The sequence below is a fragment of the Rutidosis leptorrhynchoides genome, chromosome 3 (assembly GCF_046630445.1).
Source record: "Rutidosis leptorrhynchoides isolate AG116_Rl617_1_P2 chromosome 3, CSIRO_AGI_Rlap_v1, whole genome shotgun sequence".
NCBI lineage: Eukaryota > Viridiplantae > Streptophyta > Magnoliopsida > Asterales > Asteraceae > Rutidosis > Rutidosis leptorrhynchoides.
Window position 1 is genome coordinate 507636771 of NC_092335.1, and position 16226 is coordinate 507652996.

The window sequence follows — 16226 nt, forward strand, 5'->3', positions numbered from 1 at the left end:
TATTAAAGTTAAAGTAAAGTAAAAGTAAAGTAAAGGTAAAGTTAAAGTATAGTAAAAGTATAAAAACTATGTATGTATAATACGCGTATAAATATATATAATATTAATTTAAATCGTTATATATATTTAATGAAATAAAATATAAATATCGTTATATTTATTATACTGGTTAAGTAATGAGTTGTCAAAAGTGATTCTAGATATTTATAAAAGTTATATACGTTTTAATAATAAAGTTTTTTTTTAAACTGAAAACATTTTTGTACGTTTGAAAATAGATTAATAGAATATTATGGAAACCAATTCTCTACTAGCTTTTGTCTAACTTTCGTAAATGACACTTTTTATTTTATTTATAAATAGCTTTACAAATTATTCTGAATATCGTTAAGAGGAATAGATTTTCTCAAATCATAGTGGACCTCTCAACAGAGACTTGTAATCATAATTCAATGTTTCTGATAATTCAATCATTTAATATATATTTTTTTAATTTCGTCGATAATCATATTGAAACAAATACGTTCATATAAAGCATTATACGTTTAAATACTTTGTTGACATTTTCAATTTATAACATATACACATATACATACATATTCATATATGTTCATTTAATGGTTCGTGAATCATTGGAATTTGGTCGAGGTTTAAATGAATGTATAAACATAGTTTAAAATCCTTGAGATTTAACTTAACAAACATTGCTTATCGTGTCAGAATAATATAAAGATAAAGTTTAAATTTAGTCGGAAATTTTCGGGTCGTCATAGAGGACAATAAAAAGGAAAATAAAAGAAAATAAAAGCCAAGTGTGGGAAAATTTACCAAATTATTTAAAAACATATATCACATATTTTTGTACAAATAGTTGAAGATACTTTTGTTTTGGACAATTTTTTCAGTTTTACCCGATTTATTATAATACCTTTGAAAGAATAGATTGATCTACACGATGAATCAATTCCATCATTAAAAGGAAATAAAGTCTTCCGAAAAAGACACGCGCTTCTTGATTTAGATCATGAAGTTGTCATCTAGACCAGCTGTAGGTTGACGAAAAATCTAGAAAAGTCATCTCTAAAATCAACAGGAAATCCACGAACCTCAGCATCAAACAGGGTCGCCAAGTGGTCAGACTTATCCTAACCATGAGAGGATCTGTCTCGTAAAATGGGGAGAGCGCCGTGCAAATTAGCTTGATAAGACTAATGAATCAGACCCCCAGAAAAGGATAATCTCCTTAAAGATTAAAAATCAGCTTTTAAGCCTGATATTACTCAATCCTAGAGATTGACCTTAAAGATTGAGAATTACAAACTCATGGAATTCGATGATATCTAAACTCGAGCTTGAACAAGAAAATATTTTGATCAAAAATAAAACCGATTTGTTTTCTGAAAACCCATTTTCAATGCGTTCATTACCATTGAACGTAAAATCCTGAGAATTCACCTGGAATTCATTAGGTCACCTGAACCAAATCGGGTGTCAACCGTAAGAACGGTGGTTGAATAGCATGGTCGAAGACAGGACCTTGTGCCAGACCGAAAAACTAAAGGGTGAGCTTTACCATTGCTCCTACAAAGGATAGTAATTGCATCCGACACGTTTTAGACCATGAACAAATGCATGTCATTAGACATTGCCTTAACAGTTGCTTGTTCAACGCTTTCCTTTACAACCGGACGGTACTTTACCGAAAGGTAATATACGAAGCAAGTATACTTGACGTGTTGCTTTCCTAATACAAGGTTAGCTAGTGGGTGACACAAAACCGCAAGTTTTGAGCTAAAATTTTCAAATTTGAAACCCACCAAACCCACAAAAACAATTTGCAAACACCGGTGAAGGGTTATTCCAGAAAACTTATCTAGGGTAAAAGCTAGATTGAATTTTCAAAAGATCAAATGTTTTCATAAAGATCCAATTTCCTAAAGGATCTAAATTTTTATAGTCATGTGAGACTGTAAACCACAATGTTACCATCATTGTTTATACCGCCGTATCAAAATCACTGATGTACAAAGTGTGAAGAATAAAGAAGTGATTCAAGTATGTTTTTATTTCAAGACTATATTGCTTGAGGACAAGCAACGCTCAAGTGTGGGAATATTGATAATGCTAAAAATGAACACATATTTCATAGCATTATTCCTCAAGAAAGACAAGATTTTAGTTGCAATTGTTCTATTTACAAGTAATATTCATTTAAATAATAAAAGGTGAAGACAAAAGGCAGATTCGACGATTTGAAGACGCAAATGACCAAAAAGCTCAAAAGTATAAAGTACGATCCAAGAGGTTCAATTTATTGATGAGAAGCGTCTAGAAATGACAAAAGTACAAGTTACAAAACGCAAAGTACAAGATATTAAATTGTACGCAAGGACGTTCGAAAATCCGGAACTGGGACGTAAGTCAAATTTCAACGCACGACGCAACGGAGCGAAAATTACAAGTCTACTATGCATATAAATATAATATAATATATAAATAATTTTTAAAATTATATATATATTATATTTATTTATTAAAAAATCCGTCGGCAAGCTAGGAGCCAAACTTGGATGAGCTGTAATCCACCACTCCGCGATCGCGGAGCTGTGAAGGAGAAACCCTTCGAGATCACGGAGCACACCAAAACTGAAATGGGGCCTATAAAAGGCAACGCATTCGATCGATATTTTTACACCTTCTTTTTCTTTTCATCATACGTAAAAATATATATATAATTTATAATTTTAATTTTAATTTAAGATTAATAATAATAAGGTTATGTTAGCGAATGTTTTAAGGTTTTAAGTAGAAACTCTGTCCGTGTAACACTAGCTATTAATAAATCACTGTAAGTTATGTTTAAATTATTTTCATTAATGTCTCGTAGCTAAATTATTATTATGCTTATTTAAGCCGAAGTAATTGTGATATTAGACTAAAAATTAAAGAAGGGATAATTGGACTTTGTACCATAATTGGGGTTTGAACAAAAGATCGACGCTTGTGGAAATTAGACTATGGGCTATTAATGGGCTTTATATTAACTAAATGATACCTCGTTAATTTAATATATTGACTTATAATTTGACGTATTTATATATAACCACATACGCTTGACTGGGTACGGTGGGCGGGATATCTATAAATACAAATAATTGTTCATTTTACCGGACACGGAACTGGATTAATAGTTAATAGACTTGTTGAAACAGGGGTGGATTACATTCAAGGGTAATTGGTGTAATTGTTAACAAAGTAGTAAAACCTTGGTTTACACGCAGTCGATAACCTGGTGTATTCATTAAACAAAGTGTTAAGACCTTGATACAATTTGGATCCCCAATTAGTTGGAATATTTGACTTCGGGAATAAGAATAATTTGACGAAGACTTTCGCACTTTATGATTATGACTGATGGACTATTATGGACAAATCCGTATGGACATATCGAATAATCCAGGACAAAGGACAATTCACCCATGGGAATAAACTAAAAACAACACGTCGAACATCATGATTACGGAAGTTTAAATAAGCATAATTCCTTTATTTTCATATTTAATTGCACTTTTAATTATCGCACTTTTATTTACTGTCATTGTATTTAATTGCACTTTTAATTATCATTCTCTTTAATTATTGCAATTTTATTTTATCGCACTTTTATTTATCGCAATTTCATTATCGTTATTTACTTTACGCTTTAAATTAAGTTATATTTATTTTTAATATTTTACATTAGCTTTTAACTGCGACTAAAGTTTTAAAATTGACAAACCGGTCATTAAACGGTAAAAACCCCCTTTTTATAATAATAATATTACTTATATATTTTTGTATTTTTACAAATATAGTTTTTAAAAATATAGCGTTAAGCTTGTTTAAAAGATCCCTGTGGAACGAACCGGACTTACTAAAAACTACACTACTGTACGATTAGGTACACTGCCTATAAGTGTTGTAGCAAGGTTTAGGTATATCCACTCTATAAATAAATAAATCACTTGTGTAAAATTATATCGTATTTAATAGTATTTCCTTGTAAAATATAACTATTTTATACACCACCTCGCACACATCAGTCGTCGATGAATTTCTTTATCCATGCAACTTCCTGAGCTGCCAATGAGGCGGCAATGTACTCTGACTCTGTAGTGGATAATGTAACAACATCCTGTTTTGTACTCTTCCAAGAGACCGCACCTCCATTTAATGTGAAGACATAACCTGATTGTGATCGAGAATCATCTCGATCAGTTTGGAAACTCGTGTCCACGTAACCTTTTACAGCGAGTTCCTCCTCACCAGACCCATATATTAGAAACATATCCTTAGTCCTCCTAAGGTATTTCAATATACTTTTAACCACAATCCAATGACTGTTTCCAGGGTTATTCTGGTATCTACTTGTCAAGCTAAGAGCGCATGACACACCCGGTCTAGTGCATATCATTGCATACATGATTGACCCAATGGCAGATGCATATGAGACTTTCTTTATTTTCTCATGTTCATCTTTCGTGGTGGGATACTGAGATGAACTGAGAAGTGTTCCCTTTTGAATAGGCACCAAACCTTTCTTCGAGTTCTCCATCTTGAACCTTTTCAAGATCTTTTCAATGTATGCACTTTGATTCAAACCTATCAGTTTCTTGGATCTATCCCTGTAGATCCCAATCCCCAAAACGTATTGTGCTTCTCCAAGATCCTTAATGGAGAAGCATTTACTTAACCAAGTTTTAACACCTTGCATTTCTGGAATATCGTTCCCAAATAATAATATATCATCCACATATAATACAAGGAACATGATAGTGCTCCCACTAGCTTTCTTATATACTCAAGCTTCATTACCATTTTTAATGAAGCCAAATTTCTTGGCCTCCTCATTAAAATGATGATTCCACATTCTAGATGCATGTTTCAATCCGTAGATTGACTTCTTTAACTTGTATACCTTTTTAGGATGTTTCGGATCAACAAAACCTTTAGGCTGAACTATATAGACATCTTCCTCAAGATGTCCATTTAGGAAAGCGGTCTTGACATCCATTTACCATGTTTCATAATCATAATGAGCAGTAATGGCAAGTAATATCCTAATAGACTTTAGCATTGCCACATGCGAAAAAGTTTCATCATAGTCAACCCCTTGAGTTTGAGTGAAACCTTTTGCTACAAGTCTAGCTTTATATGTATCCAAGTTTCCATGTATGTCAGTTTTCATTTTGAAAAGCCATTTACAATCAACTAGCCTAGAGCCAGTAGGTTGTACAACAAGTTCCCAAACTTGGTTGTCATACATGGATTGCATCTCAGTGTTCATGGCTTCCTGCCATTTATCTTTATCAATCCTTGATAAAGCATCTTGGTAGTTTGTTAGTTCATCCAAATCAACCACATAGCAACCATCCATGAGAAACCCATATCTCTCAGGACGATTACTAATCCTACCAGATCTGCAAAGGTCTTGTGTATTTTGATAATCCATTTGATCACTCTCAACATTTTCATGTTGAGTGCTAGTGTCAACCAATTGTGTATCATCTACTTGATCTTGAACCTCTTCAAGATCTATCTTCCTTTCACTATCACCTTCCATTAGGAACTTAGTTTCATGGAATTCAGCCTTTCGAGCAACAAATACATTTTGCTCGGTTGGATCATAGAAATAGTATCACGTATCATCCTTGGGATATCCTATGAAGATACATTTCGTAGATCGAGCATTCAACTTATTGGGGATGTAACGCTTATGATAAGCTTCACATCCCCATACCTTTAAGTATGATAGAGATGGAGGTTTTCCAAACCACATCTCATGAGGAGTTCGTTCCACTTTCTTGGTTGGGGTCATATTTAGAATTCGAGCCGCGGAGCATAGACAATAATCCCAAAATGATAGAGGCAACGAGCTTCTAGCCATCATAGATCGAACCATATCCATTAGGGTTCGGTTCCTCCTTTCGGAAACTCCATTAAGTTGGGGTGTTCCAGGAGGAGTGAGCTGCGAGATAATCCCACAGCTTTTAAGATGATCTTGGAAAGCATCGCTTAGGTATTCACCTCCTCTATCGGTACGAAGTACCTTGATTGTCTTATTGAGTTGATTTTGTACTTCGTTTTGATATTCCTTGAATGCTTCAAAAGTTTCGTCCTTATGTCTTAACAAGTAGACATATCCGAAACGATTGAAGTCATCTATGAAAGTAACGAAGTATCTTTCACCATTCCTAGTTATGGGCTTAAAGGGTCCACATACATCCGAATGTATTAATCCCAATAAGTCTTTAGACCATTCATAGGTCCCTTTGAAAGGTGCTTTAGTCATTTTGCCTTGTAAACAAGATTCACATACATCAAATGAGTCTAGTTCATTTGATTTCAAAAGTCCATTCTTTTGAAGTGTATGCATTCGGTTCTTGTTTATGTGACCAAGGCGACAATGCCATAAGTAGGAATCACTCAAATCCCTTTTGAGTTTCTTGGTGTTTGCATGGAACATTGAGCTATTGAATGATGTGTCATAATGAACCAATTCATAAATACCATTCAAAGGCGAAGCCTTAAAATAGAACACATTATCTAAATAAACATGGATATCATCATTAACGAAATTAAGATTAAAACCATATTGTTTCAAACGGGATACCGAAATAATGTTTCGTGATAAATCGGGTGCATACAAAACATTTTTCAAAATAAGCTCCAAACCACTTGGAAGCTTTAAAATAAAGTCTCCTTGAGCTACTATGTGCACCTTAGCTCCATTTCCCATGTAGAGACTTGATGTTCCCGCTTCTTGTTTACTTCTTTTGAACCCCTGCATAGAATTGCAAATGTGAGTTCCACATCCTGTGTCTAATACCCATGTATTAGAAGAAGTAATACTAAGCTCAATGTATACCATATATACATTACCTGAGGTTTGCCCTGCATCCTTCTTCTCTTTCAACTCCTTTAGGTAGACCGGGCAGTTGCGTTTCCAGTGACCCATTTCACCGCAACCAAAGCACGAATCTTCCTTGGGGTTAGCTTTACCGGCAAACTTTTGCTTCTTGTTATTGTTGGTTGGGGTAACCATCTTCCCCTTTCCCTTGCCCTTGCCTTGGTAGCCGGGTCCTTTCCTCTTAGCCGCCTTCGGCTTAGAAGTGTTATTGTTTTTGGACCCGCCTTCATTGATCATAAACATGGGTGAAACCCTTTTACCCATGCTTGCTTCGGTCGTCTTAAGTATGGCATGTAATTCGCAAATGCTCTTATCCCATCTATTCATGTTGTAATTCATTACAAATGTGTCAAACCTCTTTGACAAGGAATTAAGGATAAGGTCCATGGCTAATTCATTAGACACGTTGCAGTTTAGATAGTTCGCTCGATCAATTAGGCTTTTCATCTTAAGGACATAAGATGAAACGGATTGGGAGTCATCCATCCGACATGCATGAAGCGCTCGAACTATTTTGAAGCGCTCGACACGAGCTTGTTGAAGGAACATCTCCTTCAACTGTGTGATCATGTCATATGCACTATGATGCTCAAAATCCTTTTGGAGTTCTGGTATCATAGTCCCAAGCATGAGGCAAGAAACTTGCACCGAATCGGTGCAATATTTCTCCCAATAAGCCATGCCTTCCGTATCATCCTCATCCGGTTGGTCGGGAATGGGGTCTTCGAACACATACGCCCTATCCTCTAGTTTGAGGACAATTCTTAGATTGCGGAACCAATCCATGAAGTTCGTATGGTTGAGTTTTTCCTTTTCGAGGATAGACCTCAACGATAGGTTGTTAAAGTTGATAGGTGCGTTTGGAATATTGTTGTTGTTATTGGCGGCCATCTACAAAATATAAGAAAGTTGTTTAAGTATTAATTTTAATTTACCAATCAATACCCTTTAAATCCAATTGATATTTATTAAATTTTAGAATCCAACGGTAAACCAAATTTCGGTTAGGTGACCTTTATCCTGTCATTTGATTTAGCTAGGTAGTCATTATATGACAATTGCAATCCTTTTGCAACTTCTAAGTTATGGGATCATGCAATCCTTTTGCATGGCATATTTATCCCATCAACGCCTATTTGTTCCTCATGCTTCGGTGACCCTTAGTTCATGATTCCCAAATCAAGTCGTCCTACTCGTGTAAATGTGTAAATTTAACATACAAGTGGTTAGGTGACCTTTATCCCACAAGTGTGCGAAATTCACCTTAATCATATTAGTTTGCTCATAACGGTTAGGTGACCTTTATCCCATTATGAGTTCCCTAATATTTTTTAAGTGTTGCACAAAAGGATGGCGTTTAACTTGTTTACCTTGTTAATTGAAGGGATTTTAAGTTTTCATAATTTCTAGTTTAAGAAAACTTCTATGCCATACACCAACATGCATTTAGTGTATGGTTCATTTGAAATCCATTTTCATGTCATGTAATTAAGCCAATTACTTGATATAAACCATTTTATATATATGATCCTAATCATGTTCTTAGTAACCGTTTATTAATGTCCTTTTAGCCATTTTTAATTTAACCAATTAAATTGTCGTTTTGCTTGTTGTTAACTTGTGTGAAAACTTGTAGCATACAAACATACAATCCACAATCATACAATAAACAACCAAACCTGCAAAACAAATATGTTCACAATCAAGCCATTTTGGTAGACATTTGTTTAGCCGAAAACAAATGCCACCGGATAAGGGGTTATAACACAAAGTAGGAGATTTTAAATCTCCCACTTAATCTTGCATCCAAATGCTTCTTCTTGTGTTCTTCAAGTCTTCATCATCTTCATCTTTTTACAAAATATATCCTAATACATTTTGTCTAAAAAAGTAAAATTACAACCTAATCTATTTTACATACCAAATATAAAATAAATTACATAACCAAAATAATATTATTACAAACCAATTGAATAAATAATATTACAAACCAAAAGAAAGAATTAAAACAACCAAACATAAAACCATACAAACACAAGGTCTAGGCTTGATTGTGAACAACAACATACAACAAAATTGACCAAATTTCAAGTTCCAAACCCATTTGGAACTCCTTAAAATTCGGCCAAACTAAGAACCACCCAAACCCGAACATATTTTTACATTCTACTTTCATGTATGTTTCTAGAATGCAAATATGGTGGGTTTAAAAGTCATATATAAGAAGCATATTTCATAGACCTCGGCTCTGATACCATTGAAGGAATTTAACAATTTAATTAACAACATGTTCTTAAGATTTACATGTTCATAAAACCATTTTTATGATAGTTGAAGAAAGCGGAAGCATGCATAAGTTCATGTTTATAAGTTGAACCATTAAGTTAAATTCCATGTAAATATCAAGTCTTGAAACATATGCTTACAAATAAAAGAAGAAGATAAGAAATATACCTCCTCAAGTTAATTGAGGGTTAAGATTTCTAACTAGATGATGTTGAAGAAGATGATGAACTTGCTTCTAACTTGAAGCCTCAAGAGAGCTATACCCACAAGGTTTCAATTACCAACACCACCCTTTAATTGGTTTGGATTTTAGACACAATATTAAGCTTCAAAATAAATTGCAAAACCCTTTCTTACTCCTTGAATATTTCGGCCAGCAAGAGGAGGTGAAAGAAGCAATTGTTTTTCACCTTTTAATATTACTTGAGATTAAGAAAATGCTAGAGAAAAGTAAGTCTTGCATGTCCTTAAGAGTTGTGTTATATTTTGATGTAATAAGCAAGCATGGGAGGCTTGTCTTGGGACCCCAAAACCGCCACCCCAAGCTCCCCCCTTTTTTTATTTTTTTTACAACTTAAAATAAAAGGGTGCTCGTTACTTGCATTTTTATAAACCTTTTTATAAAATATAACACCATGTAATTGTTTAATCATATAAACAATTAAATCTTAAATTTATAAATTATCCAAATAATTTATCTCAAGTAATTATATTTTAGAAAACCAATTTTCCAAAATCTAAGTGTCGTGTATTTATTTAATGATCCAATCGTTAAGATAAATACATATAAGGTGTCGATGAGTTATATTGCTCAATAACATTATATATATCTATCGCAATATCGTATAAAATACTCTCGAATCAAGGTTAATGAAAGCATTTCTACAAGTGATATGCCAAGATATGCAAATTTGTATCGGAGAGTAATTTATAAAGTGTTTTGATGATTTATGACCATGGTTGACCCCGATACAAGTTAAAGTCTAATTAGTGCTCTAAAATGGTAAAACAAAGCTCCAAATGTGTTAGGCTTCGTCCAAATGAAAGGAAATCACAAAGAAAAAAAGAGACAGTAACTTTCAGTACACTGGGACGCCGTCCGAATTAATGGGACACCGTCCAGATTTTTAAGCTGGGACGCCGTCCTAAGCTTTGGGACGCCGTCCAGCCTTTTAAACTGGGACACCGTCCGGATATATGGGACGCCGTCCAACCATTTACATCAGGACGCCGTCCAGCATTTAGGACGCCGTCCAGAAGTAGGTTTCGGCAAACTTTTGACTTTCTGACCTACTTTCTCCACTTTATAACTCAAGATTGAAGACCAGTTTTGGAGAGTACGAACCAGAGAATACAGAGACGAATTTTGGGAGAAATATTGGAGAACTCCAAGCTCTTGGAAGAGGCTCAACATCAAGGCATCAAAGATCAAAACCTTCTTCATCCAAGAACTCATTGTTCTTGTAGGTTATTTCTTGTTCTAAAGCAATGATTTCCATTGATAATCTGATTTGTATGTTGTCTGTTACCATGATTGTTGGCTAGTTTCTATAGTGTTTGTCTAGATTAATAACCGAGGTATTGGATGTAATCCTATTGATTGTATGTACTATGTGTGAAAGATTGAAGCTTGAATTAAAGAACCATGCTTATTGATGTTTAATCATTTGTATCTAGTTAATTGATATGTTGTTGATAAAGAGAACTCTTGTTGATGTATCATATTGATTTACAATCAACTTGTCTTAGATTGATTGTTTACTAAACCGGATCAAGGGGGTAAATTAGATCAATACGATTAAACGATATAGGAATGAATTGTGTAGAGCGAACGCAAAGACAATTGTTATTTAAGTCTTTGATCTTGCTAATCAACTAGTCACAAACGAAAAGGTCTAGGTAATAGGGAACCCTCACTTAGTACTTCTATTTTGAGTACTCACTAAAGAGAACTCTTGGCGGGTCGATTTAGGTGATTAGCATATATCATAGTTATTTGATTAAAAACACGAGAAATATAGAGAAAAGGGAACCCTTGATCTTGTAATTGTGTTTGGGTGTTTATTTAAGAGAACTCTTAGCAAACCTATTAGATAACTTACACACATAATCATTCAATCAGGACTTAATAGCAAAACTTACATCCAATACCGAGGGTAAAATATCTAGATGAACATTTCATTTCTTTGATTCAAATCAAACTATCTTACTTGTTTTCTTTGCACTTGTTTTCATTATAAACTTAAAAGACCAAAAATATTGTTTTTACTTTTTAACCTTCTCTGATTTGGCTAAATCGTTAAATAGCCACAAAAACATAATATCTTGTACTTTTAAGTTTCACTTACTTAGTTAATCATAATATAGTTTCTAATTCTAGTTTGGCTAATATAACTGTCCTTGGAACGATACACGGAACTAAACCATTATTTATACTACTACACGACCGGGTACACTGCCCGTTAGTGTGTAACAGTCTTTTTAACTGGTATTTTTACATATAATAATTTATATACCTGATTTCGCACATAAAGTTTTTGGCGCCGCTGCCGGGGACAGTTTTGTGTCAAAATAGAATTATTGACTATTTTGTGATTAAGTAGTTTCTTAATTATTTTAAATTATTAATAGTTTTTGAATTTTAGACTTATAGAATCGATGCATTTAATAGTTTTGTTAGTTGTGTGATTGACAGATTTTAGGTTGCATATGCCACATACCCGAAATTCAGATTCTCCATTACTTACACCGCTTACGAAACCTGATAGAAAGCTTGGTAGGATCCCGAAAAAAGTACTTGAACATTTTGAATCTTCATCAAAACAGGAAACTTTTGATACAGAATCAAGTACAACCAAGCCGAGATATTCTGAATTTGGTGATCCCGTTCCTCCTCCAAAATTTGAAATGGAAGGAGAAAGACCGTTGATACCAAGACAATCAATGGCAGTAAAGATGAAAGCAACCCGAACCGGACAAGGTAATGCCATTACTCCGCCCACTGGTGAGGTAAATTTTGAAATAAAAGGATCTGTTCTCCAAATGATTAATAACAGGTGTCAATTTGGTGGTGGTCCGAATGAAGATGCAAACGAACATATTCGTCTCTTTCAAGAGATATGTCTTCTTTTCAAACTTAAACCAGACACTGACCAGGCCATATTTTTAAGACTTTTCCCATGGACACACCACGGGGAAGCACGAAGTTGGTTAGATTCTTTGGCCGAGGCTACGATAGAAACTTGGGATGGTATGTTGGAAAAATTTCTTAAGAAATATTTTCTAGCTTCTAAGTCCGCGAGACTCCAACACGAAATTACCCAATTCTGTCAAAAGCCGATGGAAACCTTGTATGAAGCATGGAATCGATTTTCCAAAAAGCTAAGAGGATGTCCGAACCATGGTTTGGATACCTTCCAAAAAGTCCAAATCTTTTACAAGGGTTGTGATGTTGCAACCCGAATTTCCATTGATCAAGCGTCCGGAGGTTCACTCATGGACAAAACCGAGCAAGAGGCTTATGAGATAATTGAGAAGCTAGCTGATTATTCTCATGAGTGGCATCAAGAACGACCAATTACTCGTAATGCTCAAGTCCAAAGCGCCGGTGCTTATGATGACCTTAGTTCCTTAAGTGTGAAAATAGACGGTGTTGCTCGAAACATGGACAAAATCACCAAGGAAATTCATAGTATGAAAGTAGGTTGTGAATACTGTGGTGGACTCCATTTAGGGAAAGATTGTGATGCCGGTCTAACAATGGCTCAAAAAGAAGAAGTGGCTTTCATAAGCCAAAGAAATAATAATCAATTTCAAGGAAGAGCCCAGTTTAACCGAAACTTCAACAACCCCTACAACCCTCAAGGTCAAAATTCCAATTACCAACAAGGGTCAAGTAGTGGGTACCAACAACAAACTCCGGGTTTTTATCAAAAACCCCAACAGGAAGAAAAAAAGTCAAATTTGGAGAGTATGTTGGAAAAGTTGATTGCATCACAAACCCAGCTTGTTACAAACATAAATCAAACGAACGAGAAAAATGAACACCAGTTTAGAAACCAACAAGCCTCAATTCAAAACTTGGAGAAGCAAATGAGTGGTTTAGCTAGTTTACTTAGTGAGAGAAAACCAGGAAGTTTACCGGGCAATACCAATAAGAACCCCCGAAATGAGCACGCCAATGTTATTACCACACGGAGTGGTTTAGCATACGATGCTCCAAGAATGCCCCAAAATTCTGATTTCAGTGTTCTGTTGAACAGAAATGATGAACCGGTTAAGGAGCCGGGACAAGTGGTTAAAAAGGAAGAACGAGAGAAACCCGTAGTGAAACCATATCAACCACCGCTCCCATACCCAAGAAAGCAACAACAAGAAAGGCTAGAGGCCGAAAGGTCAAAATTCCTAGATATGTTTAAACAAATTACCATAAATATGCCTTTCATTGATGTAATCTCAGGTATGCCCAAGTATGCTAAGTTCTTAAAAGACTTACTTACTAATCGGAAGAAAATGGAGGAACTTTCATCCGTCACCATGAATACTAATTGTTCAGCAATTTTGATGAACAAAATACCAAAGAAGTTAGCAGATCCTGGAAGTTTTACCATACCATCTCTCCTAGGAGATTTGGAATGCATTAAAGCATTAGAGGATTTAGGGGCTAGCATTAATTTGATGCCTTATTCATTATATGTTAAGCTAGACCCCGGGGTACTAAAACCAACCCGAATGGCAATTCAACTAGTGGACCACTCTGTTAAATTTCCTCGTGGAATTTTAGAGAATATGTTAGTAAAATTGGGTACCCTAGTATTTCCTGCCGATTTTGTAATTTTGGACATGGAGGAGGACACACGTGTGCCTCTTATATTGGGTCGACCTTTCCTCAATACCGCTAGAGCTATGATAGATGTTCATGGGCAGAAATTGACCCTTAGCATTGAGGATATTAAGGTCACCTTTTCCATTGACCATGCCCTGCAATACCCCGAGTCTACTGATGATCAATGTTATTATTTGCAAATCGTAGACACATATTCAGAGTTGTTGCAGGAATTTCCAGAATTAAAAGGTTCAGGAGAATGCATTTTTGCAGAAGGTGATGAAGAGAACATGGTGGAAGAAGTGGAGATGTTGACCGCTTTGATGGCTAACGGTCATGAGCCAAATGATGAAGAATACAGAAAGTTGGATTTAAAAAATGAGTACCGATGTAAAACGTCGATTGAAGAACCTCCCGTTTTGGAACTGAAGCCACTTCCAAGTCACTTGGAATATGCTTGATGTGTGCGATCGAGACCTTTATTTATGAACGGATTTGAGTTGTTTTGTTACACGAATTGATTTATTGTATATGTGGTATTTTATAGATTTTAGGTTGATTTCACACATATATATAGGCAACTAGTCCTATCCGTGTAGTTTAGTTTGTTGGTAAATCCGATTCGTTCCACAGGGAGATGGAGCGTTTAATGGTTTTTTTAATAGTCTTTGATGTCAAACTTAATTAAAGAGGGTTTTGGATTAGGCAATTGTAACATAACAGTAAAAGATAATAACTTAACTAATTTATTAAATAAAATTACAAGATTACAATAATGAACTTAAAAGGGAACTAAATGAAATTATGCTAATTTTTTTTTTATGCGATAATTATATTACAAAATGGTAAATAGTAAAATAGTAATTTTTAATAAAACTATATATTTAGATTTTTGTTTTAAGCAATAATTATATAAACTTATTTAATTTAACTAAAATGCATTTTTAATAAAACTTATATAAATTAAAAGGAAATTAATTAATTTACTAATTATAAACTAATTACAATTTATAAACCTATAATGATTAATACTAATTTTAGGATTAAAACATGTATTTTTGTATTTTATACTTAATTAAAACTAATTCTATTAATTAAAATAACTAAAATAACTAAATAACCTAATTATATATAATTAATTAATCAAAACCCTAATTTTTACCCTAGCTGGTACTGTAGCCGCGTTAAGGCCTACACGATTCGTGTGAGGCTACACGATTCGTGTACGGCTTAAATTATATGACAATTTACTGTTTCGAAAATTAATTGTTTTTATGTATTTTTATATATTTTAAACTTGTAATTCGAAAATAATAATGATAAAACTTTTATAAGAAGTATAAATGAGGTAAATGGGAGTGTTTACTTAATTGTGTCACCCCTAGGTCCATGGATTGTTTCAAGTTTTTACGCCCTATTAAAATGTTCTAGTATCAAACTTTACATTTTTCTCTCGAATAAATATAAAGTTACAACTTAGCTAAATAAAATCTAATTTTTCATTGGATTCTTTTTTAGAAAGCTACTATTCCCTAAGTATTTAAATTGAGACCTAGCCTAGTTTTGACCCTCGTCAATACCCAAATTATAACGGTTTCCCTTTTTATAATTTCACCTTCATATAACTTATTGATATCACCCAAACCACCGAAGTTTATTTCCAAATTGGTGTCAATAACTTATCCATAAATTCGTCTAGATCATTTTTAATGTTGAAGCTTAATTTAGGTAAATAAAAACAACTTTCGTTATTTAAATTTACTAAATTAAGTGGCAAGGGTTAAATACCTAATTACATAAAAATGGTTCTTTTAACTAGGCTCAATATTAAAAATACTAAAGTTACATTTTAACTTTACTAATGGTAACAATCCATTTCACTAGGGGCTCTACATTTAAGCAAACACTAGGGAAATTTAGCTATCCATTACACTAAGGTAGACATAAAAATATAGATATGCAAACATAATAACAACGCTAATTTTAATAGAGTAAACTTACTAAAATATCTTCACTTGCATTAACTTCAAACAGTAGAAAAATTACAATAATAACACCCCTTTCACGCGTACAATAATACCCTTAATCACGAACAATACCCCCTTAATATTACCACTATTGTTAACCTTGAACTAATAAATTACAGAAAGATAATATATGTGTGTA

The 16226-nt window shown here is 34.0% G+C and overlaps 1 non-coding gene across 1 annotated transcript; it reads right to left on the reverse strand.

Annotated features, from left to right (window-relative positions):
* Positions 1–12535: 12535 nt before the first annotated feature.
* Positions 12536–12642, reverse strand: LOC139903398 (small nucleolar RNA R71). The gene has a single exon (XR_011778219.1). It is a non-coding gene; the product is annotated as a small nucleolar RNA R71 (small nucleolar RNA).
* Positions 12643–16226: the final 3584 nt, after the last annotated feature.